The sequence below is a fragment of the Strix uralensis genome, chromosome 28 (assembly GCF_047716275.1).
Source record: "Strix uralensis isolate ZFMK-TIS-50842 chromosome 28, bStrUra1, whole genome shotgun sequence".
Classification (NCBI taxonomy): domain Eukaryota; kingdom Metazoa; phylum Chordata; class Aves; order Strigiformes; family Strigidae; genus Strix; species Strix uralensis.
This window is the reverse complement of record NC_133999.1, coordinates 6,668,865-6,695,492: the sequence shown is the minus strand read 5'-3', so window position 1 is coordinate 6,695,492 and position 26,628 is coordinate 6,668,865.

Sequence of the window (26,628 nt, the reverse complement as noted above, 5' to 3'; positions counted from 1 at the left end):
CCTGCCGTTTTGGTCTTGCTGCTGGCATCTGTAAATACTGTTAAAGCCTGTAAAGGTTGTCGACTAATGACAGGAACAGCAGTCATTGTTAAAGCAGTTTTAAATAGTGGATGCTTTGGATAATGGTTGTCAATTTGATAGGATTTGTTCATCACAGCCAGTGAGAAGGACATAGATGATTCACACATAGCCTGAATTAGGTCCAGTGCATACGGCACAACTACTCAATCCGGTTCCTTTCCAGCAATAGATACTGCTCTCTGAACACCTTTTCGGATAATACTTGCTATCGCATCCACACGTGATGTTATTGTTCTATGTCCTCTGGCTGATAAAAATAACCATTCAATAATTCTGAGGGGATTAGACTGTTGTTCACACCACTGTCCTAAAAAAGCTGATACTTCTGACTCTGTATTATATACAAACAATTGTAATGCTTGAACAGGGTCAATATGAGCTGCAGAATTAACACTCAATTTCAGGGAAATATTATCCAGGGCGTGTTTAGCTGACGCTGTTAGAGACCTAGGTTCTTGAGGATTACAATTTCCTTGCAACAACTTAAATAAAGGCTGTAAATCTGTGTTAGTAATGCCACAAATACTGCGGATCCACTGAATATCTCCCACCAATTTCTGTAGATCATTTAATGTTTCCACTTTCTGTGTTATTGATAGCTTCTGTGGTCTAACAGTAGATTCAGTTAAAGTCATCCCTAGGTATTTCCATGGCTCAGTCCGTTGTACCTTTTCAGGGGCCACAACAAGTCCCATTATATTTAGAGCTTCTTCAGTTCTTGAATCAATTCTTCAGAAATGGGTGTTTTTTGGCAAAGCAACAAATCATCCATATAGTGATACAAAATACAGTCGATATGATGTTCTCAAAAGGGTCGTAGAGCTAAATCCACATACCATTGACATATTGTGGGAGAATTTTTCATGCCCTGTGGTAACACTACCCAATGATATCTCTCAGAAGGTTTTGCTCTATTTGTAGAAGGGACAGAGAAGGCAAATTTTTCATAATCCTCTGGATGCAAAGGTATTGTAAAGAAACAATCTTTCAAATCAATAACTACAATGTCCCAGCCCTGAGGGAGCATGGATGGATTGGGTAATCCTGGCTGAAGTGCTCCCATGACCTGCAGAACTGCATTAACTGCTCGCAGATCTTGTAACAGTCTCCATTTTCCAAACTTCTTTTTGATGGTAAACACAGGTGTATTCCACGGACTGGTAGAAGGGACAAGGTGTCCAGCATTTAATTGTTCTTGCACGAGATCCCTTAAATGAGCGAGCTTCTCAGTTGGTAGCGGCCATTGCTCCACCCATACAGGAGTATTAGTTAACCAGTTCAGTTTTAAAACAGGACGGGGGTCGCTCGCTACAATGGCCGCCTCTAAAAAGGTGTTTGTAATACACATCCCCACTGAGACAAGACATCTCGCCCTAATAACCAGAGTGTCGTATGTAGTACATATGGTTTCACTTGTGCTCTGAGACCTTCTTTGTCATCTATAATGGTAACAAAATGTGCACTTTGCTGTGTAGGGGATGCTCCTCCAATTCCTACAACCATGTTGGATGCCATAATCAAAGGCCAAGAAGGTGTCCATGAAGCATATGGTATAATGGTGACATCAGCTCCAGTGTCAAGCATGACTTGTTCAGAGCAGATCTTAACTCCATCATTCCCAAGTATTGTGACTGTTCTCATAGGCTTATTGTTGGTGATCAATTGTGAAAAGGCAACAGTCACTGGTCCAGTAGACCCAAATCCTTGATCGCCTCTTTCGCGATCTTGACTCTTAATAACATGTGCTCGAAACGGAATTAATTGAGCAATACGGTCACCTTTATGCAATGTGGCTGGAGGGTTTAGAATTTTCACCATTATCCCAATTTGTCCAGTATAATCAGAATCAATTAATCCAGGAATAATCATAATTCCTTGCTTCGATGCCGAGGATCGTCCTATCAATAATGCACTAAGTCCACGCCCTAATGGTCCTGTAACTGCGGAAGGAACTACATGCACTGAATCATCTACTATTGTGATGTCGACTCCCACGGCCAAATCGAGGCCTGCACTTCCTCGGGTGGCTGCTGAAAGCTCGTCAAGGCAGCCGCCACTTGGGGGAATTTGAGTGTCTTGGTGCCCCCCGGAAAGGCGCTCTGCGAGGAGTTTCCCGGCAAGGGGCTCCCGTCTTTCTTGAATTTTGATCGACACTCACTGGCCTTATGCCCAAATTTATCATATCGGTTACAGGTACCGGCAAATGGCTCTGTTATGGTAGCTTTCTTTGCCTGAGGACATTGTCACTTAAAATGATCAGGTTTACCACACAAAAAACATCCTTCCTTTTTCCTAGCATTTTTATGTCTAGGATCTCCTTTTCCCTGACTTGTAACAGGTCTTAAAGCTGCAGCAAGGGCTCTTGCGTGGATAGTAGCCTTTTCTTGCTCTTCCAATAATGGTGGCAATCGTGAACATGCCTCAACCATCTGTGTCAGGGTAGCACCTCGTGGGAGACTGGCAATCACTTGTTGGCATCTTTGATTTGCATTTTGATATGCCAAATCTTTCCCCACTGCTGTTTTAGCATCAGGTGTAAGATTAGGTGCAGTGTCCAGTGCCTCTTTCAATCGATCAATAAATTGCATATATGGCTCATCTGGCTTTTGCTTCACTTGATGCAAAGTGCAGTCTCGGTTTTCCAATTTGAGGCAGCTCTTGAAGTGCCTCTAAGGCCAGTGCCTGAGAGTGTTGTGTTATACGAGGGTGCAAGGCTGCCTGTGCTGCTCCATTACAATACTGTCCTGTCCCCATAAGTTGATCAAGTGTAAAAAATCTTAAAGGATCAAGTCCATCCAACTGATGGAGGTTGTTTACCATTGAAATCTCACATTTTTCATGCCATCTTTCTTTAAACATCATAAAAGCCGTAGGGGGAAGGATAATCTCCAAAAGTGCTCTGATATCAGTTGGCACTAAATCTTGGTTGCAAAAGAAGGATTGTATCACAGTCATAACTTGTTTGTTATCATACCCAAAGTCCATGACTGTTCTTTGTAACTGAGTCACAGTCTTCCAGTCAAATGGATGCCACACCCGCTGGTTCCCTTGCACGACAACTGGCATTGCCATGACACTAGGTGGCAGCATCTGCCCTTCTATAACTGCATGTTCAATCACCCCCCTCCATCTCTGCCCGACAGTATAATTAGGGTCCTGTGGGGGGGACGGATCAGGCGCGGGAGGACCGGATGCCGAAGAAGCGGCATTGTTTTCATGTCCTTTTCTTTCGTCTTTGCCCTGCAGCCATCCAGCAACCCGTTTTAATGGAGTCGTTGAACTAACTTCCCCTTCTCCATTCTCTACCTGTTTATATTTTGCGTATGCTCGCCGTTCCTTTGATGTAAGCCCATTTCCAAATTTACCTCTCAGATAACTATCCGCCTCTTCTGGAGTCATCTCTCCGTCCTCTAACAGCTGCATTACCCAAGCTCTGGCTCTTTTTTCCTTCTCTCTCAATTGCTCCTCAGTAATCTGAGTCTCTTGTGGGGGTCTCTCAGAATTATTTTGCCCACCAGGCGCACCCCTAGCTTCTGGCGCACAGACGCTCTCTTCGACTGCTTTCAAACCATCCCTTATGGCTTGATGAGCCTTTCTATACACCTCACGAATAGCCTGTTTGGCTGACCCACGATCTAGCCGTTGCATTTCATCCAAAAGGTCAGACGTTGCTTTCTCTTGTTGTTTTAACAGACTAGCAAGGTGTTCAGAATGAGGTTTAGGATAGACTACCCGAGACGACTCATCATCCACATCCATAGGGAGCGGCACTTTAACTGGGTCTATGGAATTTGACAAAGTATCAGGAGGAGGTGAACCAGGCAAAGGTGGGGCAGAGGGCATTGTTGGCGGCACCCAGGGTTCGATCTCAATCCTAGGACCTGCCCAAAATTCCCTTTCTGACACGGGACACACAACTTTAGAGGACGCAGGCACACCATCAAATAACAAGTTCTTTTCCTCCTTCTCTTTCTCCTCCTTGTCACTCTCCTTCCACTCAGCAGCAGCAATCGTGCGAGCAGCGGCAGCAGCAACACAAACCCGACCTTTCATTGCTTCCAATATCACTCGCACCTTTCGATAAGTAGGTGCTAATTTTCTCGCTTCCTTTTTTCCCTTCTTGAATCGATTCCCACAAATCAGTCCCAATAGATTTCCAAACTTCATCATACAACTGATCAGTATTAGTGATTAATGTCCTACGTCTACACCAGAGAAGCAGCGTGGCTAAATCCCCTACCTTGAGATCCACCCCTGTCTCCTCTGCGAGCTGCATCAAAGTTCGAACTGCAGCCTTTTCTGTCGCTGATGCAGCGAGCCCCATGCTGTCGGTATCTAAGCCCCTACTTTCCCGGCTTAGCACGGATCCGCTCCTGCCTCTCTCGGGCAGCCCGGCTTACCTCTGATACCGCCGGACGACAGCCCCCACCTTCCTGTGGCTTCTGTTCAGGCAATTCTATCAGAATCAGCGACGATTCTATCACGTCGTAAATCACGTCGATAGTAAATCACTCACATTGATAGCAGGTCACATCGGCATGCCGGCACGCCAGCACTTTGGCACATTGGCACGTCGGGGTCACCATTTGTCGGAGTCACCATTAGCCGGGGTCCTTATTTCTCTGTGCGGGAACAGAAATGACGCAACACCAATGTGATGATCAGGTCGCCCATCTTTTTTATTATTATTCTATTCCTTTTCAGGTTACATTTATACTCTAAGTTCCGTACACGCACTCATCTATCTTCTAATAGGCTACAGGTCATCTACACGCGCTGTTCACGCGCCTCTACAAGCATTTGCATTGGTTAATTGCAAATAGCACGTAAAGCCCAAAACTTGCCAAAACTCCCTTATCTCATACCCTGTTTTGCTCGGACTTGTGTGCTTTTGCTGACCACAGGTGTTTCTCACTTATCTGCTATCTTGTGTGTTTTTGCCAGCCTTATTTTGCTGGCCTTGTCTTCGTCCTTGCATTCTTCTGTCTGCACTAACTTTCTCCCAGCGCGGCCCAGACTCCTACAAGAGAGGGAGAAGAGAGAGGAGGAAGAGAGAGGAGGAAGAGAGAGGGAGAAGAGAGAGGGAGAAGAGAGAGGAGGAAGAGAGAGGAAGAAGAGAGAGGAGGAAGAGAGGAAGACAGAGGCAGAGAGAGGAAGATAGGGGCAGTGACAGAAAGAGAGAGGAAGAGAGAGGAAGAGAGAGGAAGAGAGAGAAAGAGAGACGAAGAGAGAGGAAGAGAGAGGAAGACAAAGGAAGAGAGAGGACGACAGAGGAAGAGAGAGAAAAAAGAGGAAGAGAGAGGGGAATAGGGAGCGAGAAGCAGGAGGGGGAAAGGGGAGAGAGAGGAAGAGAGGAAAAGAAAGGAGGAAGAGAGAGGAGGAAGAGTGAGGAGGAAGAGAGAGAAGGAAGATAGGAGGAAGAGTGAGGAGGAAGAGAGAGGAGGAAGAGAGAGGAGGAAGAGAGAGAAGGAAGATAGGAGGAAGAGAGAGGAGGAAGAGTGAGGAGGAAGATAGAGGAGGAAGAAAGAGGAGGAAGATAAGAAGAGAGGAGAAGATAGTGGAAGTGAGAGGAAGAGAGAGGAAGATTGAAGAAGGGTGAGGAAGAGAGGAGGACAGAGGAAGAGAGGGGAAGACAATGGAAGAGAGAGGAGGAAGATAGAGGAGGAAGAGAGAGGAGGAAAAGAGGGGCAGAATAAAAAGGAGGAAGCGAGGAAGAGAGAGGAAGAGAGGGGAAAGAGAGGAAGAAGAGAGAGAAAGAAGAGAGAGGAGGAAGAGAGAGGGAGAAGAGAGAGGAGGAAGAGAGAGGAGGAAGAGAGGAAGAGAGAGGAAGAAGAGAGAGAAAGAAGAGAGAGGAGGAAGAGAGAGGGAGAAGAGAGGGGAGGAAGAGAGAAGAGGAAGAGAGAGGAGGAAGAGATGTGAGTAAGAGAGAGGAGGATGAGAGAGGAGGAAGAGAGGAAGAAGAGAGAGGAGGGAGGGAGAGGAGGAAGACAGAGGAGGAAGAAAGAGGAGGAAGAGAGGGGAGGAAGAGAAAGGAAGAGAGAGAGGAAGAGAGAGGAAGAGAGAGGAAGAGAGAGGGAGAGAGAGGAAGAGAGAGGAAGAAAGAGGAAGAAAGAGGAAGAGAGAGGTAGAGAGGAGGAGGAGAGAGGAAGAGAGAGGATGAGAGAGGTGGATAGTGAGCGAAAGCAGCATGTGGAAAGGGAGAGAGAGGAAGAGAGAGAAAGAGAGAGGAAGAGAGAGGAAGAGAGTGGATGAGAGAGGAAGAAAGAGGATGAGAGAGGAAGAAAGAGGAAGAGAGAGGAAGAGAGGAGGAGGAGAGAGGAAGAGAGAGGATGAGAGAGGAATAAGACAGAGGAGGAAGAGAGAGGAGGAAGAGAGGAAGAGTGAGGAAGAGAGATAAAGACAGAGGAAGAGAGAGGAAGAGAGAGGAAAAGAGAACAGACAAGACGCTGAGGGGGATAGGGAGCGAGAAACAGCAGGGGGAAAGGGGAGAGAGAGGAAGAGAGAGGAAGAGAGAGGAGAAAGAGAGAGGAGGAAGTGAGGAAGACAGAGGCAGAGAGAGGAAGACAGAGGCAGAGAGAGGAAGATAGAGGCAGTGACAGGAAGAGAGAGGCAGTAACAGGAAGAGAGAGTAAGAGAGAGACGAGAGAGAGAAAGACAGGAAGAGAGAGGAAGAAAGAGGAAGAGAGAGGAATAAAGAGGAAGAGAGAGGAAGAGAGAGGAAGAGAGAAGAAGAGAGAGGAAGAGAGAGGAAGAAGAGAGAGGAAGAAGAGAGAGGAGGAAGAGAGAGGAAGAGAGAGGAAGAGAGGAAGAGAGAGGTAGAGAGAGTTAGAAGAGAGTGGAAGAGAGAGGAAGAAAGAGGAAGAGACAGCAAGAGAGAGGAAGAGAGAGGAAGAGTGTGGGGCACAGGGATCGAGAAGCAGCAGGGGGAAAGGGGAGAGAGAGGAAGAGAGAAGGAGAGGCAGAGAGAGGAAGAGAGATGCAGAGGGAGTAAGGGAGAGGAAGAGAGAGGAAAAGATAGGAAGAGAGAGGAAGAGATGGGAAGACAGAGGAAGAGAGGGGAAGAGAGGGGAAGAGAGGAAGAGAGAAGAAGAGTGGAATAGAGAAGAAGAGAGAGGAAGAAGAGAGGGGAAGAAGAGAGTGGAGGAAGAAAGAGGGAGAAGAGAGAGGAGGAAGAGAGAGGGAGAAGAGAGAGGAGGAAGAGAGAGGAGGAAGAGAGGAAGACAGAGGCAGAGAGTGGAAGATAGAGGCAGTGACAGGAAGAGAGAGGAAGAGAGAGGAAGAGAGAGGAAGAGAGAGGAAGACAAAGGAATAGAGAGGAAGAGAGAGCAAGAAGAGAGAGCAAGAATAGAGAGGAGGAAGAGAGAGGGAGAAGAGAGCGGAGGAAGAGAGAGAAGGAAGAGAGAGAAGGAAGAGAGAGGAGGAAGCGAGAGCAGGAATAGAGAGGAAGAAGAGAGAGGAAGAGAGAGGAAGAGGGAGGAGGAACTGAGAAAGAGAGAGGAAGAGAGAGGAAGAGAGAGGAATAGAGTGGGGCATAGGTATCGAGAAGCAGCAGGGGAAAAGGGGAGAGAGAGGAAGAGAGAAGAAGAGAGAGGAAGGGAGAGGAAGAGAGATGCAGAGAGTGGAATGGAGAGGAAGAGAGAGGAAAAGATAGGAAGAGAGAGGAAAAGAGGGGAAGAAGAGAGAGGAAGAAGAGAGAGGAGGAAGAGAGAGGGAGAAGAGAGAGGAGGAAGAGAGAAGAGGAAGAGAGGAAGAGAGAGGCAGGGAGAGGAAGATAGAGGCAGTGACAGGAAGAGAGAGGAAGAGATAGGAAGAGAGAGGAAGAGAGAAAAAGAGAGAGAAAGAGAGAAAGAGAGAGGAAGAGAGAGGAAGACAAAGGAAGAGAGAGGAAGAGAGAGCAAGAAGAGAGAGGAAGAAGAGAGAGGAGGAAGAGAGAGGAGGAAGAGAGAGGAAGAAGAGAGAGGAAGAAAAGACAGGGAGAAGAGAGAGGAGGAAGAGAGAGGAGGAAGAGAGAGGAGGAAGAGTGTAAGACAGAGGTAGAGAGAGGAAGATAGAGGCAGTGACAGGAAGAGAGAGGAATAGAGAGGAAGAGAGAGTAAGAGAGAGGAAGAGAGAGAAAGAGAGAGAAAGAGTGAAAGAGAGCGGAAGATAGAGGAAGAGAGAGAAAGAGAGAAAGAGAGAGGAAGAGAGAGGAAGACAAAGGAAGAGAGAGGAAGAGAGAGCAAGAAGAGAGAGCAAGAAGAGAGAGGAGGAAGAGAGAGGGAGAAGAGAGCGGAGGAAGAGAGAGAAGGAAGAGAGAGAATGAAGAGAGAGGAGGAAGCGAAAGCTGGAAGAGAGAGGAAGAAGAGAGAGGAGGAAGAGAGAGGGAGAAGAGTGTGCAGGAAGAGAGAGAAGGAAGAGAGAGAATGAAGAGAGAGGAGGAAGCGAAAGCTGGAAGCGAGAGGAGGAAGAGAGAGGAGGAAGAGACGAAGAAGAGAGAGGAGGAAGGGAGAGGAGGAAGAGAGAGGAGGAAGAAAGTGGAGGAAGAGAGAGGAGGAAGAGAGTGGAAGAGGAGAGAGGAAGAGAGAGAAAGAGAGGAAGACAGGAAGAGAGAGGAATAGAGTGGGGCATAGGTATCGAGAAGCAGCAGGGGAAAAGGGGAGAGAGAGGAAGAGAGAAGAAGAGAGAGGCAGAGAGAGGAAGAGAGATGCAGAGAGAGGAAGGGAGAGGAAGAGAGAGGAAAAGATAGGAAGAGAGAGGAAGGGAGGGGAAGAAGAGAGAGGAAGAAGAGAGAGGAGGAAGAGAGAGGAGGAAGAGAGAGGGAGAAGAGAGAGGAGGAAGAGAGAGGAGGAAGAGAGGAAGACAGAGGTAGAGAGAGGAAGATAGAGGCAGTGACAGGAAGAGAGAGGAATAGAGAGGAAGAGAGAGGAAGACAGAGGAAGAGACAGAAAGAGAGACAAAGAGAGAAAGAGAGAGGTAGAGAGAGGAAGAGAGAGAAAGAGAGAGAAAGAGAGAAAGAGAGAGGTAGAGAGAGGAAGAGAGAGGAAGAGAGAGAAAGAGAGGAAGAGAGAGGAAGAGAGAGGAAGACAAAGGAAGAGAGAGCAAGAAGAGAGAGCAAGAAGAGCGAGGAGGAAGAGAGAGGGAGAAGAGAGCGGAGGAAGAGATAGGAGGAAGAGAGAGGAAGAAGAGAGAGGAAGAGAGAGGAAGAGAGAGGAAGAGAGAGGAAGAGAGAGGAAGAAGAGAGAGCAAGAAGAGAGAGGAGGAAGATAGAGGGAGAAGAGTGTGGACGAAGAGAGAGGAGGAAGAGAGAGGAGGAAGAGACGAAGAAGAGAGAGGAGGAAGGGAAAGGAGGAAGAGAGAGGAGGAAGAAAGTGGAGGAAGAGAGAGGAGGAAGAGAGAGGAAGAGGAGAGAGGAAGAGAGAGAAACAGAGAGGCAGAGAGACGAAGATAGAGGCAGTGACAGGAAGAGAGAGGAAGAGAGAGGAAGAGTCAGGAAGAGAGAGAAAGAGAGAAAGAGAGAGGAAGAGAGAGGAAGAGAGAGGAAGAGAGAGGAAGAAAGAGGAAGAGAGAGAAAGAGAGGAAGAGAGAGGAAGAGAGAGGAATAGGGTGGGGCATAGGGATCGAGAAGCAGCAGGGGGAAAGGCGTGAGAGAGGACGAAGAGAGAGGAAGAAGAGAGAGGAGGGAGAGACAGGGAGAAGAGAGAGGAGGAAGAGATAGGAGGAAGAGAGAGGAGGAAGAGAGAGGAGGAAGAAAGGAAGACAGAGGCAGAGAGAGGAAGATAGAGGCAGTGACAGGAAGAGAGAGGCAGTGACAGGAATAGGAAGGGAGAGAAAGAGAGAGAGAAAGAGAGGAAGAGAGAGGAAGAGAGAGGAAGAGAAAGGAGGAAGAGAGAGGAGGAAAAGAGGGGCGGAATAAAAAGGAGGAAGCGAGGAAGAGAGAGGAAGAGAGGAAGAGAGAGGAAGAGAGAGTTAGAAGAGAGAGGAAGAGAGAAGAAGAGAGAGGAAGAGTGTGGGGCACAGGGATTGAGAAGCAGCAGGGGGAAAGGGGAGAGAGAGGCAGAGAGAGGAAGAGAGAGGCAGAGAGAGGAAGGGAGAGGAAGAGAGAGGAAAAGATAGGAAGAGAGACGAAGAGAGGGGAAGAGAGAGGAAGAAAGAGGAAGAGAGAGGAAGACAGAGGAAAAGAGAGAAAGAGAGAGGAAGAGACAGGTGGATAGGGAGCGAGAAGCAGGAGGGGGAAAGGGGAGAGAAAGGAAGAGAGGAAGTGAAAGGAGGAAGAGAGAGGAGGAAGAGTGAGGAGGAAGAGAGAGGAGGAAGAGAGAGGAGGAAGAGAGGAAAACAGAGGTAGAGAGAGGAAGAATGAGGCAGTGACACGAAGAGAGAGGAACAGAGAGGAAGAGAGAGGAAGAGAGAGGAATTAAGAGGAAGAGAGGGGAAGAGAGAGGAAGAGAGATGCAGAGAGAGGAAGGGAGAGGAAGAGAGAGGAAGAAGAGAGAGGAGGAAGAGAGAGGAGGAAAAGAGGGGAGGAATATAGAGGAGGAAGAGATGAAGAGAGGAAGCGAGAGGAAGAGAGAGGAAAATAGAGGTAGAGAGAGGAAGAGAGAGGAATTTAGAAGAAGGGAGAGGAAGACATAGGTGGATAGGGAGAGAGAAGCATCAGGGGGAAACACGAGAGAGAGGAAGAGAGAGGAAGAGAGAGTAAGAGAGAGGAAGAAGAGAGTGGAAGAGAGAGGAAGAGCGAGGAAGAGTGTGGGGCACAGGGATCGAGAAGCAGCAGGGGGAAAGGGGAGAGAGATGCAGAGAGAGGAAGAAGAGAGAGGAGGAAGAAAGAGGAGGAAGAAAAGAAGAGAGGGGAAGATAGTGGAAGTGAGAGGAAGAGAGAGGAAGTTTGAAGAAGAGTGAGGAAGAGAGAGGAGGACAGAGGAAGAGAGAAGAGGAGAATGGAAGGAGAGGAGAAAGAGAAAGGAGGAAGAGAGAGGAGGAAAAGAGGGGCGGAATAAAAAGGAGGAAGCGAGGAAGAGAGAGGAATAGAGGAAGAGAGGAGGAAGAGAAAGGAGGAAGAGAGGAGGAAAAGGGGGGTGGAATTAAAAGGAGGAAGCGAGGAAGAGAGAGGAAGAGAGAGGAAGAGAGAGGTAGAAGAGAGAGGAAGAGAGAGGAAGAAAGAGGAAGAGAGAGGAATAGAGAGGAAGAAGAGAGAGCAAGAAGAGAAGGGAGGAAGACAGAGGGAGAAGAGAGGAAGAAGAGAGAGGAGGAAGAGTGAGGGAGAAGAGAGAGGAGGAAGAGAGAGGAGGAAGAGAGAGTAGGAAGAGAGAGGAGGAAGAGTGAGGGAGAAGAGAGAGGAGGAAGAGAGAGGAGGAAGAGAGCGAGGATGAGAGAGGAGGAAGAGAGAGGAAGAAGAGAGAGGAGGAAGAAAGAGGAGGAAGAAAAAAGAGAGGGGAAGATAGTGGAAGTGAGAGGAAGAGAGAGGAAGTTTGAAGAAGGGTGAAGAAGAGAGAGGAGGACAGAGGAAGAGAGAATAAGAGAATGGAAGAGAGAGGAGGAAGAGAGAGGAGGAAAAGAGGGGCGGAATAAAAAGGAGGAAGCGAGGAAGAGAGAGGAAGAGAGGAAGAGAGGAGGAAGAGAGAGGAGGTAGAGAGAGCAGGAAAACAGGGGCGGAATAAAAAGGAGGAAGCGACTAAGAGAGCGGAAGAGAGGAAGAGAGAGGAAGAGAGAGTTAGAAGAGAGAGGAATAGAGAGGAAGAGAGAGGAAGAGAGAGGAAGAGAGAGGAAGAGTGTGGGGCACAGGGATTCAGAAGCAGCAGGGGGAAAGGGGAGAGAGAGGAAGAGAGAGGAAGAGAGAGTGAGAGAGAGGAAGAGAGATGAAGAGAGAGGCAGAGAGGGGAAGAGAGATGCAGAGAGAGGAAGGGAGAAGAAGAGAGAGGAAAAGATAGGAAGAGAGAGGAAGAGAGGGGAAGAGAGAGGAAGAGAGAGGAAGAGAGAGGAAGAAGAGAGGGGAAGAAGAGAGAGGAGGAAGAGAGAGGACGAAGAGAGGAAGACAGAGGCAGAGAGAGGAAGATAGAGGCAGTGACAGGAAGAGAGAGGAAGAGAGAGGAAGAGAGAGGAAGAGAGAGGAAGAGAGAGGAAGAGAGAGGAATAGAGTGGGGCATAGGGATCGAGAAGCAGCAGGGGGAAAGGGGACAGAGAGGAGGAGAGAGGAAGAAGAGAGAGGAAGAAGAGAGAGGAGGGAGAGAGAGGGAGAAGAGAGAGGAGTAAGAGAGAGGAGGAAGACTGGAAGACAGAGGCAGAGAGAGGAAGATAGAGGCAGTGACAGGAAGAGAGAGGAAGAGAGAGGAAGAGAGAGAAAGAGAGAGAAAGAGAGAGGAAGAGAGAGGAAGAGAGAGGAAGAGAGAGGAAGAGAGAGGAAGAAGAGAGAGCAAGAAGAGAGTGGAGGAAGAGAAAGGGAGAAGAGAGCGGAGGATGAGAGAGGAGGAAGAGAGAGGAGGAAGAAAGAGGAGGAAGAAAAGAATAGAGGGGAAGATAGTGGAAGTGAGAGGAAGAGAGAGGAAGTTTGAAAAAGGGTGAGGAAGAGAGAGGAGGACAGAGGAAGAGAGAAGAAGAGAATGGAATAGAGAGGAGGAAGAGACAGGAGGAAGAGAAAGGAGGAAGAGAGAGGAAGAGAGGTAGAGAGAGGAAGAGAGAGTTAGAAGAGAGAGGAAGAGAGAGGAAGAAGAGAGAGGAGGAACAAAGAGGAGAAACATAGAGGAGGAAGAGAGGAAGAGAGAGGAAGAGAGACAAAGAGAGAGGAAGAGTGAGGAAGAGAGAGAAAGAGAGAGGAAGAGTGAGGAAGAGAGAGGAAGAGAGAGGAATATAAAGAAAGAGTGTGGGGCATAGGGATCGAACAGTAGCAGGGGGAAAGGGGAGAGAGAGGAAGACAGAGGCAGACAGAGGCAGAGAGATGCAGAGAGAGGTAGGGAGAGGAAGAGAGAGGAAGAAGAGAGAGGAATTAGAAAGAGAAGGAAGAGAGAGGAAGAGAGAGGAAGAGAGAAAGAGAGATGAAGAGAGAGGCAGAAGAGAGAGGAAGAAGAGAGAGCAGGAAGAGAGAGGGAGAAGAGAGAGGGAGAAGAGAGAGGAGGAAGAGAAATGAGAAGAGAGAGAAGGAAGAGAGAAGAGGAAGAGAGAGGAGGAGGAGAGAGGAGGACGAGAGAGGAGGAAGAGAGATGAGGAAGAGAGGAAGACAGGCAGAGAGAGGAAGATAGAGGCAGTGACAGGGAGACGGCGGAAGAGAGAGGAAGAGAGAGAAAGAGAGAGGAAGAGAGTGGAAGAGAGAGGAAGAGAGAGGAAGACAGAGGAAGACCAAGGAAGAGAGAGGAAGAGAGAGGGCAATAGGGAGTGAGAAGCAGGAGGGGGAAAGGGGACAGAGAGGAAGAGAGGAAAAGAAAGGAGGAAGAGAGAGGAGGAAGTGAGAGGAGGAAGAGAGAAGAGGAAGAGAGAAGAGGAAGGGAGAGGAGGAAGAGAGGAAGACAGATGCAGAGAGAGGAAGATAGAGGCAGTGACAGGAAGTTAGAGGAAGAGAGAGGAAGAGAGAGGAAGAGAGGGAAAGAGAGAGAAAGAGAGAGGAAGAGAGAGGAAGACAAAGGAAGAGAGAGGAAGAGAGAGAAAGAGAGAGAAAGAGAGAGAAAGAGAGAGGAAGAGAGAGGAAGAGAGAGGAAGAGAGAGGAAGATAGGGTCAGATAGAGCAAGACAAAGGAAGAGAGAGGAAGATAGAGAAAGAGCGGGAGAGACAGGGGGATAGGGAGCGAGAAGCTGCAGGGGTAACGGGAGAGAGAGGAAGAGAGACGAAGAGAAAGGAGGAAGAGAGAGGAGGAAGAGAGAGGATGAAGAGACAGGAGGAAGACAGAGGAGGAAGACAGACGAGGAAGATAAGAAGAGAGAGGAAGATCGAGGAAGTGAGAGGAAGAGAGAGGAAGATTGAAGAAGGGTGAGGAAGAGAGAGGAGGACAGAGGAAGAGAGAGGAAGAGAACGGAAGAGAGAGGAGGAAGAGAGAGGCGGGAGAGAGAGGAGGAACATAGAGGAGGGAGAGAGAGGAGGAAGAGAGAGGAGGAAGGGAGAGGAGGAAAAGAGGGGAGGAATAAAGCGGAGGAAGAGAGGAAGAGAGGAATATAGAGGAAGAGAGAGGAAAACAGTGGAAGAGAGAGGAAGAGCGAGGAAGTTAGAAGAAGGGAGAGGAAGAGAGAGCGGGATAGGGCGCGAGAAGCAGCAGTTGGAAACGCGAGAGAGAGGAAGAGGGAGGAAGAGAGAGGAGGAAGAAAGAGAAGGAAGAGAGAGAAGGAAGAGACAGGAGGAAGAGAGAGGAGGAAGAAAGAGAAGGAAGAGAGAGAAGGAAGAGACAGGAGGAAGAGAGTGGAGGAAGAGAGAGGAAGTAGAGAGAGGAGGAAGAGAGAGGAAGAGAGAAAGAGAGAGGAAGAGAGAGGAAGAAGAGAGAGGTAGAAGAGAGAGGAAGAGAGAGGGAGAAGAGAGTGGAGGAAGATAGAGGAGGAACAGAGAGGAGGAAGAGAGGAAGACAGCGGCAGAGAGAGGAAGAGAGAGGAAGCGAAAGTAAGAGAGAGGAGGATAGAGGAAGAAGAGAGAGGAAGCAGACAGAGGAATAAGACAGAGGGAGAAGAGAGAGGAAGAAGAGACAGGAGGAAGAGAGAGGGAGAAAAGAGAGGAGGAAGAGAGAGGCGGAAGAGAGAGGAGGAAGAGAGGAAGAGAGTGGCAGAGAGAGGAAGATTGAAGAAGGGTGAGGAAGAGAGAGGAGGACAGAGGAAGAGAGAGGAAGAGGAAGAGAGAGGAGGAAAACACAGGAGGTACAAAAAGGAGTAAGAGAGCAAGAGAGGAAAAGAGAGGACTAGAGGAAGAGAGAGGAAGAGAAAAGAGGGGAGGAATAAAGACGAGGAAGAGAGGAAGAGAGGAAGAGAGATGAAGAGAGAGGAAAACAGAGGTAGAGAGAGGAAGAGAGAGGAAGTTAGAAGAAGGGAGAGGAAGAGAGAGAGGGATAGTGAGTGAGAAGCAGCAGGGGGAAACGCGAGAGAGAGGAAGAGAGAGGAAGAGAGAGGAGGAAGAGAGAGAAGGAAGAGAGAGAAGGAACAGCCTGGAGGAAGAGAGAGGAGGAAGAGAGGGTAGGAAGAAAGAGGAGGAAGATAAGAAGAGAGAGGAGGATAGAGGAAGTGAGAGGAAGAGAGAGGAAGATTGAAGAAGGGTGAGGAAGAGAGAGGAGTACTGAGGAAGAGACAGGAAGAGAGAGGAAGAGAGAGGAAGAGAGAGGAAGAAAGGGAAAAGAGAGGAAGAGAGAGGAAGAGTGTGGGGCATAGGGATCGACAAACAGCAGGGGGAAAGGGGAGAGAGTGGAATATAGAGGAAGAGAGAGGAAAGCAGAGGTCGAGAGAGGAAGAGAGAGGAAGTTAGAAGAAGGGAGAGGAAGAGAGAGGGGGATAGGGAGCGATAAGCAGCAGGTGGAAATGCGAGAGAGAGGAAGAGAGAGGAAGAGATAGGAGGAAGAGAGAGGAGGAAGAGAGAGGAAGATAGAGGAAGAGAGAGGAAGAGAGAGGAAGAATGAGGACAAAGAGAGATTAGGAAGAGAGAGGATGAAGAGAGAGGAGGAAGAGAGGAAGAGAGAGGAAGAGAGAGGAAGTTAGAGGAAGGGAGAGGAAGTTAGAAGAAGGGAGAGGAAGAGAAAGTGGGATAGGGATCGAGAAGCAGCAGGGGGAAAGGGTAGAGAGTGGAAGAGAGAGGAAGAGAGAGGCATACAGAGGAAGAGAGATGAAGTGTGTGGGGCATAGGGATCGAGAAGCAGCAGGGGGAAAGGGGAGAGTGAGGAAGAGAGAGGAAGAAAGAGAAAGAGAGAGGAAGAGATAGGAAGAGAGAGGAAGACAGAGGAAGAGAGAGGAAGAGAGAGGAATAGAGGGGCATTGAGATCGAGAAGCAGCAGGGGAAAAGGGGAGAGAGAGGAAGAGAGAAGAAGATAGAGGCAGAGAGAGGAAGAGAGATGCAGAGAGAGGAGGTAGAGGAAGAGAGAGGAAGAGAGAGGTAGAGAGAGGAAGAGAGGAAGAGAGAAGAAGAGAGAGGAAGAAGAGAGGGGAAGAAGAGAGAGGAGGAAGAGAGAGGTAGAAGAGAGAGGAGGAAGAGAGAGGAGGAAGAGAGGAAGACAGAGGCAGAGAGAGGAAGATAGAGGCAGTGAAAGGAAGAGAGAGGAAGAGAGAGAAAGAGAGAGAAAGAGAGCGGGAGAGACAGGGGGATAGGGAGCGAGAAGCAGAAGGGGGAAAGGGGAGAGAGAGGAAGAGAGAGGAAGAGAAAGGAGGAAGAGAGACGAGGAAGAGAGACGAGGAAGAGAGAGGAGGAAGAGAGAGGAGGAAGAGAGAGAAGGAAGAGAGAGGAGGAAGAGAGAGGAGGAAGAGAGAGGAGGAAGAGGGGAAGACAGAGGCAGAGAGAGGAAGATAGAGGCAGTGACAGGAAGAGAGGAAGAGAGAGAAAGAGAGGGAAAGAGAGAGGAAGAGAGAGGAAGAGAGAGGAAGAGAGAGGAAGACAAAGGAAGAGAGAGGAAGAGAGAGGAAGAGAGAGAAAGAGAGAGGGAGAGACAGGGGGATAGGGAGCAAGAAGGAGCAGGGGGAAAGTGGAGAGAGAGGAAGAGAGAGGAAGAGAAAGGGGGAAGAGAGAGGAGGAAGAGAAAGGAGGAAGAGAGAGGAGGAAGAAAGAGGAAGAAGGGAGAGGAAGAAGAAAGAGGAGGAAGGTAAGAAGAGAGGGGAAGATAGAGGAAGAGAGAGGAGGATTGAAGAAGGATGAGGAAGAGAGAGGAGGACAAAGGAAGAGAGAGGAAGAGATTGGAAGAGAGAGCAGGAAGAGAGAGGAGGAAGAGAGAGGAGGAAGGGAGAGGGAGAAGAGAGAGGAGGAAGACAGCGGAGGAAGACAGAGGAGAATGAATGGTAAAGAGAGGCAGAGAGAGGAAGATAGAGGCACTGACTAGAAGAGAGAAAAAGAGAAAGAGAGAGGGAGAGAGAGGAAGTGAGAGGACAAAGGAGGAAGAGAGACGAAGAGAGAGGAAGAGAGAGGAGGAAGAGAGAGGAGGAAGAGAGAGGATGAGGAGAGGAAGACAGAGGCAGAGAGAGGAAGATAGAGGCAGTGCCAGAAAGAGAGAGGAAGAGAGAGAAAGAGAGAGGAAGAGAGAGGAAGATATAGGGGGATAGGGAACGAGAAGCAGCAGGGGAAAGGGCAGAGAGAGGAAGAGAGAAGAAGAGGGAGGCAGAGAGGAAGAGAGATGCAGAGAGAGGAAGAGAGAGGGGGAAGAGAGAGGAGGAAGAGAAGGGAGGAAGAGAGAGGAAGAAGAGAGAGGAGGAAGAGAGGAAGAGAGAGGAAAACAGAGGAAGAGAGAGGAAGAGAGAGGAAGAGAGAAGAAGATAGATGAAAAGAGGACGATGGGGGCGAGAAGCATCGGAGGAACGGAGATAGAGAGGAAGAGAAAGGAAGAGAGAGGAAGAGAGAGGAGGAGAGAGGGGAACAGGGAGCGAGAAGCAGCAGGGGAAAGGGGAGTGAGAGGAAGAGAGAGGAAGAGAAGGGAGGAAGAGACAGGAGCAAGAGAGAGGAGGAAGAGAGAGGAGGAAGAGAGAGGAGGAAAAGAAAGCAGGAAGAAAGAGGAGGAAGAGAGAGGAGGAGATTGGAGGAGAGGAAGAGAGAAAAAGAGAGAGGAAGCGAGAGGACGAAGAGAGAGGAGGAATAGAGAGGAGGAAGACAGAGGAAGAGAGAGGAAGAGAGAGGAAGAGAGAGGGGGATAAGGAGCGAGAAGAAGCAGGGGGAAAGGGGAGAGAGAGCAACAGAGAGGAACAGAGAGGAGGAGAGAGGGAAAGCGAGGACAAGAGAGGAAGAGAGATGAAGAGAGTGGAGGAAGAGACAGGAGGAAGAGAGAGGAGGAAGAGAGAAGAGGAAGAGAGAAGAGGAAGAGAATAGAGCAGAGAGAAGAGGAGGAGAAAGGAAAAGAGAGAGGAGGAAGAGAGTGGAGGAAGAGAGACAAGGAAGAGAGAGGAAGAAAGAGGAAGTGAGTGGACGAGAGTGGAAGAGAGGGGAAGAGGGAGGGAGAGCGAGGAATAGAGAGGAGGAAGAGAGAGGAAGCGAGAGGATGAAGAGAGAGGAGGAAGAGAGGAAGAGAGAGAAAGAGAGAGGAATAGAGAGGAAAAGAGAGGGGGATAGGGAGGGAGAAGAAGCAGGGGGAAAGGGGAGAGAGAGCAACAGAGAGGAACAGAGAGGAGGAGAGAGAGGAGGAAGAGAGAGGAGGAAAAGAAAGGAGGAGGAGAGAGGAGGAAGAGAGAGGAGGAGATTGGAGGAGAGGAAGAGAGAAAAAGAGAGATGAAGCAAGAGGACGAAGAGAGAGGAGGAATAGAGAGGAGGAAGAGAGGGGAAGAGAGAGGAAGAGACAGGAAGAGAGAGGGGGATAGGGAGCGAGAAGCAGCAGGTGGAAAGGGGAGAGAGAGGCACAGAGAAAGAGAGAGAGGAAGAGAGAGGAAGAGAGAGGAAGAGAGAGGAAGAGAGAGGGGCATAGGGAGTGAGAAGCATACGGCTGAAAGGGGAAAGACAGGTAGAGGGAAAAAGAGAGAAGAAGAGAGAGGAAGAGAAGGAAAAGAGAGGAAGAGAGAGGAAGTGAGAGGAAGAGAGAGGAAGTGAGAGGAAGAGAGAGGAAGTGAGAGGAAGAGAGAAGAAGAAGAGAGAGGATGGAGACGACGAAGAGTAAGGAGGAAGAGAGAGAAGGAAGAGAGAGGAGGAAGAGAGAGGTGGAAGAGGGGAAAAGAGACGAAGGGAGAGGAAGACAGAGGAAGACAGAGGAAGAGAGAGGAAGCGAGAAGAAGGGAGAGGAAGAGAGAGGGGGATAGGGAGCAAGAAGAAGCAGGGGGAAAGGGGAGATACAGGCAGAGGGAAAAAGAGAGAAGAAGAGAGAGGAAGAGAGAGGAAGAGAGAGGAAGTGAGAGGACAAGAGAGGAAGAGAGGGGAAGAGAGAGGGACAGAGAGGAAGAGTGGGGAGGAAGAGAGAGGAAGAAGAGAGAGGAGGAAAAGAGAGGAGGAAGAGAGAGGAAGAGAGAGGATGAAGAGAGAGGAGGAAGAGAAGAAGAGAGAGTAAGAGAGAGAAAGAGAGAGGAAGAGAGAGGAAAAGAGAGGAAGAGAGAGGAAGAGAGAGGAAGAGAGAGGGGGATAGGGAGCGAGAAGCATCAGGGGGAAAGGGTAGAGAGAGGAATAGAGAGGGAGAGTGAGGAAGAGAGAGGGGTATAGGGAGTGAGAAGCAGCAGGGGGAAAGGGGAGAGAGAGCAACAGAGAGGAACAGAGAGGAGGAGAGAGGGAAAGTGCGGACGAGAGAGGAAGAGAGATGAATAGAGCGGAGGAAGAGACAGGAGGAAGAGAGAGGAGGAAGAGAGTAGAGCAGAGAGAGGAGGAGGAGAAGGAAGAAGAGAGAGGAGGAAGAGAGAGCAAGAAGAGAGAGGAGGAAGAGAGTGGAGGAAGAGAGACAAGGAAGAGAGCGGAAGAGAGATGAAGTGAGAGGACGAGAGAGGAAGAGAGGGGAACAGGGAGGGAGAGAGATGAAGAGAGAGGAGGAAGAGAGTGGAAGAAGAGAGAGGAAGAAGAGAGAGGATGAAGAGAGAGGAGGAAGAGAGGAAGAGAGAGTAAGACAGAGAAAGAGAGAGGAAGAGAGAGGAAAAGAGAGGAAGAGAGAGGAAGTGAGAGGGAGAGAGAGGAAGAGAGAGGAGGAGAGAGGAAGAGAGGAATAGAGAGGAAGAAGAGACAGGAAGAAGAGAGACGAGGAAAAGAGAGGAGGAAGAGAGAAGAGGAAGAGAGAGGAAGAAGAGAGAGGAGTAAGAGAGAGGAGGAAGAGAGTGGTGGAAGAGAGAGGAGGAAGAGAGAGGAGGAAGAGAAGAAGAGAGAGGAAGAGAGAGGAAGACACAGGAAGAGAGAGGAGGAAGAGAGAAGAGGAAGAGAGAGGAAGAAGAGAGAGGAGGAAGAGAGAGGAGGAAGAGAGAGGTGGAAGAGAGAGGAGGAAGAGAGAGGAGGAAGAGAAGAAGAGAGAGAAAGATAGAGGAAGACAGAGGAAGAGAGAGGAGGAAGAGAGAGGAGAAAGAGAGAGGAGGAAGAGAGGAAGAGAGAGGAAAACAGAGGAAGAGAGAGGATGAGAGAGGAAGAGAGAAGAAGAGAGAGGAAGAGAGAGGAAGAGAGAGGGAAATACGGAGCGAGAAGCAGCAGGGTAAAGGGGAGTGACAGGAAGAGAGAGGAAGAGAGAGGAGGAAGAGAGAGGAGGAAGAGAGAGGAGGAAAAGAAAGGAGGAGGAGAGAGGAGGAAGAGAGAGGAGGAGATTGGAAGAGAGGAAGAGAGAAGAAGAGAGATGAAGCAAGAGGACGAAGAGAGAGGAGGAATAGAGAGGAGGAAGAGAGGGGAAGCGAGAGGAAGAGACAGGAAGAGAGAGGGGGATAGGGAGCGAGAAGCAGCAGGTGGAAAGGGGAGAGAGAGGCACAGAGAAAGAGAGAGAGGAAGAGAGAGGAAGAGAGAGGAAGAGAGAGGAAGAGAGAGGGGCATAGGGAGTGAGAAGCATACGGCTGAAAGGGGAAAGACAGGTAGAGGGAAAAAGAGAGAAGAAGAGAGAGGAAGAGAAGGAAAAGAGAGGAAGAGAGAGGAAGTGAGAGGAAGAGAGAGGAAGTGAGAGGAAGAGAGAGGAAGTGAGAGGAAGAGAGAGGAAGTGAGAGGAAGAGAGAAGAAGAAGAGAGAGGATGGAGACGACGAAGAGTAAGGAGGAAGAGAGAGAAGGAAGAGAGAGGAGGAAGAGAGAGGTGGAAGAGGGGAAAAGAGACGAAGGGAGAGGAAGACAGAGGAAGACAGAGGAAGAGAGAGGAAGCGAGAAGAAGGGAGAGGAAGAGAGAGGGGGATAGGGAGCAAGAAGAAGCAGGGGGAAAGGGGAGATACAGGCAGAGGGAAAAAGAGAGAAGAAGAGATAGGAAGAGAGAGGAAGAGAGAGGAAGTGAGAGGACAAGAGAGGAAGAGAGGGGAAGAGAGAGGGACAGAGAGGAAGAGTGGGGAGGAAGAGAGAGGAAGAAGAGAGAGGAGGAAAAGAGAGGAGGAAGAGAGAGGAAGAGAGAGGATGAAGAGAGAGGAGGAAGAGAAGAAGAGAGAGTAAGAGAGAGAAAGAGAGAGGAAGAGAGAGGAAAAGAGAGGAAGAGAGAGGAAGAGAGAGGAAGAGAGAGGAAGAGAGAGGGGGATAGGGAGCGAGAAGCATCAGGGGGAAAGGGTAGAGAGAGGAATAGAGAGGGAGAGTGAGGAAGAGAGAGGGGTATAGGGAGTGAGAAGCAGCAGGGGGAAAGGGGAGAGAGAGGAAGAGAGAGGAAGAGAGGGGAGGAAGAGACAGGAGGAAGAGAGAGGAGGAAGAGAGCAGAGGAAGAGATAGGAGGAGATTGGAGGAGAGGAAGAGAGAAAAAAAGAGAGGAAGAGAGAGGAAGAAGAGAGGGGTAGAGAGAGGAAGGGAGAGGAAGTGAGAAGAAGGGAGAGGAAGAGAGAGGAAGGGAGAGCAAGAGAGAGGGGATAGGGAGCTAGAAGCAGCAGGTGGAAAGGAGAGAGAGAGGCAGAGAGAAAAAGAGAGAGAAAGAGGGAGAAGAGAGGAAGATAGACGAAGAGAGAGGAAGAGAAAGGAAATAGAGGAAGAGAGAAGAAGAGAGTGGAAGAGAGAGGAAGTGAGAGGGAGTGAGAGGAAGAGACAGGAAGAGAGAGGAAGAGAGGAATGGAGAGGAAGAAGAGAGAGGAAGAAGAGAGAGGAGGAAGAGTGAGGAGGAAGAGAGAAGAGGAATAGAGAGGGAAAAGAGAGAGGAGTAAGAGAGAGGTGGAAGAGAGAGGTGGAAGAGAGAGGAGGAAGAGAGAGGAGGAAGAGAAGAAGAGAGAGGAAGAGAGAGGAAGGGAGAGGAAGACAGAGGAGGAAGAGAGAGGAGGAAGAGAGATGAGGAAGAGAGGGGAGGAAGAGAGAGTAAGAAGAGAGCTGAGGAAGAGAGAGGAGGAAAAGAGAGGAGGAAGAGAGAGGGGGAAGAGAGGAAGAGAGGAAAACAGAGGAAGAGAGAGGAAGAGAGAGGAAGAGAGAAGAAGATAGAGGAAAAGAGAGGGGGATGGGGGCGAGAAGCATCAGAGGGAAAGGAGAGAGGAAGAGAAAGGAAGAGAGAGGAAGAGAGAGGAGGAGAGAGGAAGAGAGAGGAAGAGAGAAGGAAGAGAGAGGAAGAAAGAGGAAGAGAGAGGGGGATAGGGAGTGAGAAGAAGCAGGGGGAAAGGGTAGAGAGAGGAAGAGAGAGAAACAGAGGAAGAGAGAGGAAGAAGAGAGAGGATGAAGAGAGAAGATGAAGAGAGAGGAAGAAGAGAGAGGAAGTAGAGAGAGGAAGAAAGAGAGGAAGAAGAGAGAGGAAGAAAAGAGAGGAGGAAGAGGGAGGAGGAAGAGAGAAGAGGAAGAAAGAGAGAAGAGGGAGAGAGAGGAGGAGGTTAGAGGAAGAAGAGAGAGGAGGAAGAGAGAGGGGGAAGATAGAGGAGGAAGAGATCGGAGGAAGAGACGATGAGAGAGGAAGAGAGAGGGGTATAGGGAGCGAGAAGAAGCAGGGGGAAAGGGTAGAGAGAGGAAGAGAGAGAAACAGAGAGGAAGAGAGAGGAAAAGAGAGGACAAAGGAGGAAGAGAGACGAAGAGAGAGGAAGAGAGAGGAGGAAGAGAGAGGAGGAAGAGAGAGGAGGAATAGAGAGGAGGAATAGAGAGGAAGAGAGAGGAAGTGAGAGGATGAGGAAGGGGATAGTGAGTGAGAAGCAGCAGGGGGAAAGGAGGGAGAGAGGAACAGAGGAACAGCGCTCAGGAGAACAATACCGCACTCGCTGTGCCACACAGTTCTCCATTCAGGAGCCTTTGCACCACATTCCACTCCAGGGATCAGCAACTGTGCTCCAAACAGGCTGTTGTTGGGTACCTCCCTGTCCATGTCCCTGATGACAATGTTGAGACAATGCTGCTCTTCTGACCGACTCTTACACTGGGACATACTGGGATATATTGGGGACTGCTAGGAGAGTCACTTGTGCATACTGGGGGGCACTGGGAAGGTTGCTGAGATGTACTGGGGGCGCACTGGGGGGATTACTAGGACTTAGTGCAGGGCACTGGGACACACTGGGATATATTGGTGTGTTCTAGGAGGGTCACTGGGACATACTGGGGGCATTGGGAGTGTTACTGGGACATATTGTAGGGCACTAGGACATACTGGGATGTATTGGTGTGTGCTGGAGTGTCACTGGGACATACTGGGGGCATTGGGAGTGTTACTGGGATGTATTGTAGGGCACTGGGACCTACTGGGATATATTGCTGTGTGCTAGGAGGGTCACTGGGACATACTGGGGGCATTGGGAGTGTTACTGGGACGTATTGTAGGGGAGTGGGACATACTGGGATATATTAGGGAGTGCTAAGATGGTCATTGGGACATACTGGGGACACTGGGACATACTGGGGTATATTAGGGAGTGCTAAGAGGGTTATTGGGACATAGTGGGGGGCACTGGGATATACTGGGGGCACTGGGAGTATTATTGGGATGTACTGCAGGGCACTGGGACATACTGGGTGGCACTGGGGGTGTTGCTGAGATGTACTGGGGTGCCCTTCCTGGGGGTCCCCAAATTTTGTGGGTGACCCCAAGCCCTGACCCCCCCACACCTTTTTTACCGCAGAGCTGGCAGTGCCCCCACTGCACCTTCCGCAACCAGGGCTTGGGGTGCGGCTGTGACGTCTGTCACCGCTCTGGGGGGGGTTCCCCGCCCCCTTGACACCCCCCACGTCCCCCCAACACCACCCAGCCTTTCGGGGGGCGACCGTCCCCCCTCCCACCCCTTCTCAGGAGGCTGAGGGGCGGTGGCAGGAGCGGCTGCAGGAGGAGGGGCAGCGCATGGTCGCCCTGGTCAGGGTGCGCTGGGGCAGGGCCTGGGGGGGGCTCTGGAGGTGCCAGGGGGTTCTGGGGGGTGTCTGGAGGTGCCAGGGGGTACTGGGGGGCATCTGGGGATCCTCATGGTATGCTGGGGGGTCCTGGAGAGGTCTGAGTGTGATGGCAGGGGTCTGGGGGGGCTCTAGGGATCCTGGGAGTGTTCTGGGGGTGCCAGGAGGGGTCCTAGGGGGGGGTCTGGGAGTTCTGGGGGGGTTGTGGAGGGGTCTGGAGGGTCTGGGGGTCCTGGGGGAGTCTGGGAGGTGTGGGGGTGCCAGGACAAATTTGAAATTTCTGAATTTTGAAGTTTGGAAACCTCAGAACTTTAGATTTGAATTTTCCAAATTCCAAATTTGAAATGTCTGGGGTTATGGAATGTTGGAATTTTGAATTTGAAAATGACAAGTTTTGAAATGTCTTCATCTTTAATTTGACATTTCTGAAACCTGAAACTTCTGACTTTCAAAATTTGGAAATCTCTGAACTTTAGATTTGAATTTTCTGAATTCTAAATCTGAAATCTCCGGGTTTTGGAATGTCGGCAGTTTGAATTTGCAAGAGCTGTATTTTGAAATGCCAGAATGTTGAATTAAAAATGTTTGGAATTTGAAATTTCCAAATTTCAAAATTTGGAAACACCAAACTGTAAATTTGAATTTTCCAAATTTTAAATTTCATATGCCCAGGTTTGGGAACGTTGGAATTTTGAATTTGAAAATGACAAATTTTGAAGTGTCTGCATCTTGAATTTGAAATGTTTGAAACTTTTGATTTTGAAATTTGGAAACCTTAGAACTGTAGATTGGAATTTTCCAAATTCCAGATTTCAAATACCCAGGTTTTGGAATGTGGGAGTTTTGAATTTGAAATTGCTGGATTTTGAAATGTCCACATTTTGAATTTGAAATATCTGAAATTTGAAATTTCCAAATTTTGGAAACCTCCAAACTGTAAATTTGTGGGAGACTTGAACTTCCCAGATATCTGCTGGAAATACAACCCAGCAGAGCGGGACCAGTCCCAGAGAGTCCTGGAATGTGTGGGAGCAACTTCCTGAGGCAGCTGGTGAGAGAACCGAGCAGAGAAGGTCCCTGCTGAATCTCCTCGTTGTGAGAAGAGAAGGGCTGGTGGAGGATGTGGCCGTCGGAGGCCGACTAGGCCACAGCGATCATGAAATAACAGAGTTCTCTGTTCTTAGAGAGGCCAGGAGAGGGCTAAGCAGAACTGACATCCTGGACTTCAGAAGGGCTGACTTTGTCTTGTTTGGGCACCTGCTTGACAGGATCCCTTGGGAGATGGTCCTGAAGGGTGTTGGGGTGCAGGAAGGCTGGGTGCTCCTCAAGAAGGAAGTGTTAATGGCTCAGGAGCAGGCGATGCCCAGGGGCTGTAAGAGAAGCCGGTGGCAGAGAAGACCTCCTGGCTGAACAGGGAGCTTTGGCTGGAACTCGGGGAGAAAAGGAAAGTTTACGGCCTTTGGAAGAAGGGACTAGCCACTCACAGTGAGTACAAAGAGGCTGTGAGGCTCTGCAGGGCAGAAATCAGGAGGTCTAAAGCCCAGCTGGAAATTACCTTGAGAAGACAAATGGGGAATTTAAAATTAGTTATGCCCTCAGAGCTTTTTTTGGCTCAGTTGTTTCTCATCTGTCTCTGGCTCTTGATTTTATTGTTTATTGCATCAATGATTTCAGTGTTCCATTCAGGGGGGCTTTGTACTTTTTTAGTAATTTCCTCATTTTTCCCCTACATATCTTTAACTCAAAGTGCTAGAGAAACTAAACAAGTCAACCCACTCAAGAACTCTAACTGCTATTCAGTTAGAGGCTTGCAAGTCATAAAAGGCTAAGAAGAAAAGAAATAATTATGGTTAGCACGGGGGTTTTTGTGGGATAACGGTGAACCTAATTCCAGAATTTGTTCCAGACAAGAAAAACTCTCCTCCACAGGACTCAATTCACTTCTGTCCTGTAGAGTCTGAGAAGCATATAGAAACTCCTACCAAATAAAGAAAAAAAAAGTGTGTTTTACGTAAATGGACAAAAGTCTGAGCAACTACATATGATGAAGGGCTGTGTTTGCTGTTCCTCTTTCCTTAGGCCACTCCTCTTATCATTACCAAACACATATCAAAAAAACAACTTTTTTGCACTCCTAATTAAATGTTTCAGTAGCAACGTGTCTGCAGACAGTTCATAGCCACTCGTTCTTGTGCCAACATGGTCTTTTAGATTAAATGGGGTGTTTCTTCCCTCCTTGTTTTTCACCTGTCCAACAGTCTCTGTGCCAGATTGTGTAATGCGGTGGTTCAACGAACACTCCAAACGTCACAAGCAAACAGGGCAAACAAAAAGAGAAGCCCCAGACTGCCACTGTCAGGAGCCTCCTTCCCACCCCCTTGCAGGTCTCCTTGTGCCCGGTAGCTGTCTTCTGCAGGGGTCTGCTCAGCAAACAGAGCCCATGAACCATCCGGCTCAAAAACAACCTGCCAAAACAAGGCTTACTTTTTGGAAGCCTTATTTTGTTAGCTGGCCTAGCCAAGTTCCTCTGAGTCCTCTTCCTCCTCCTCCCTCAACCCAGACTGCCCAAAGCCTATCTCATCCCGTC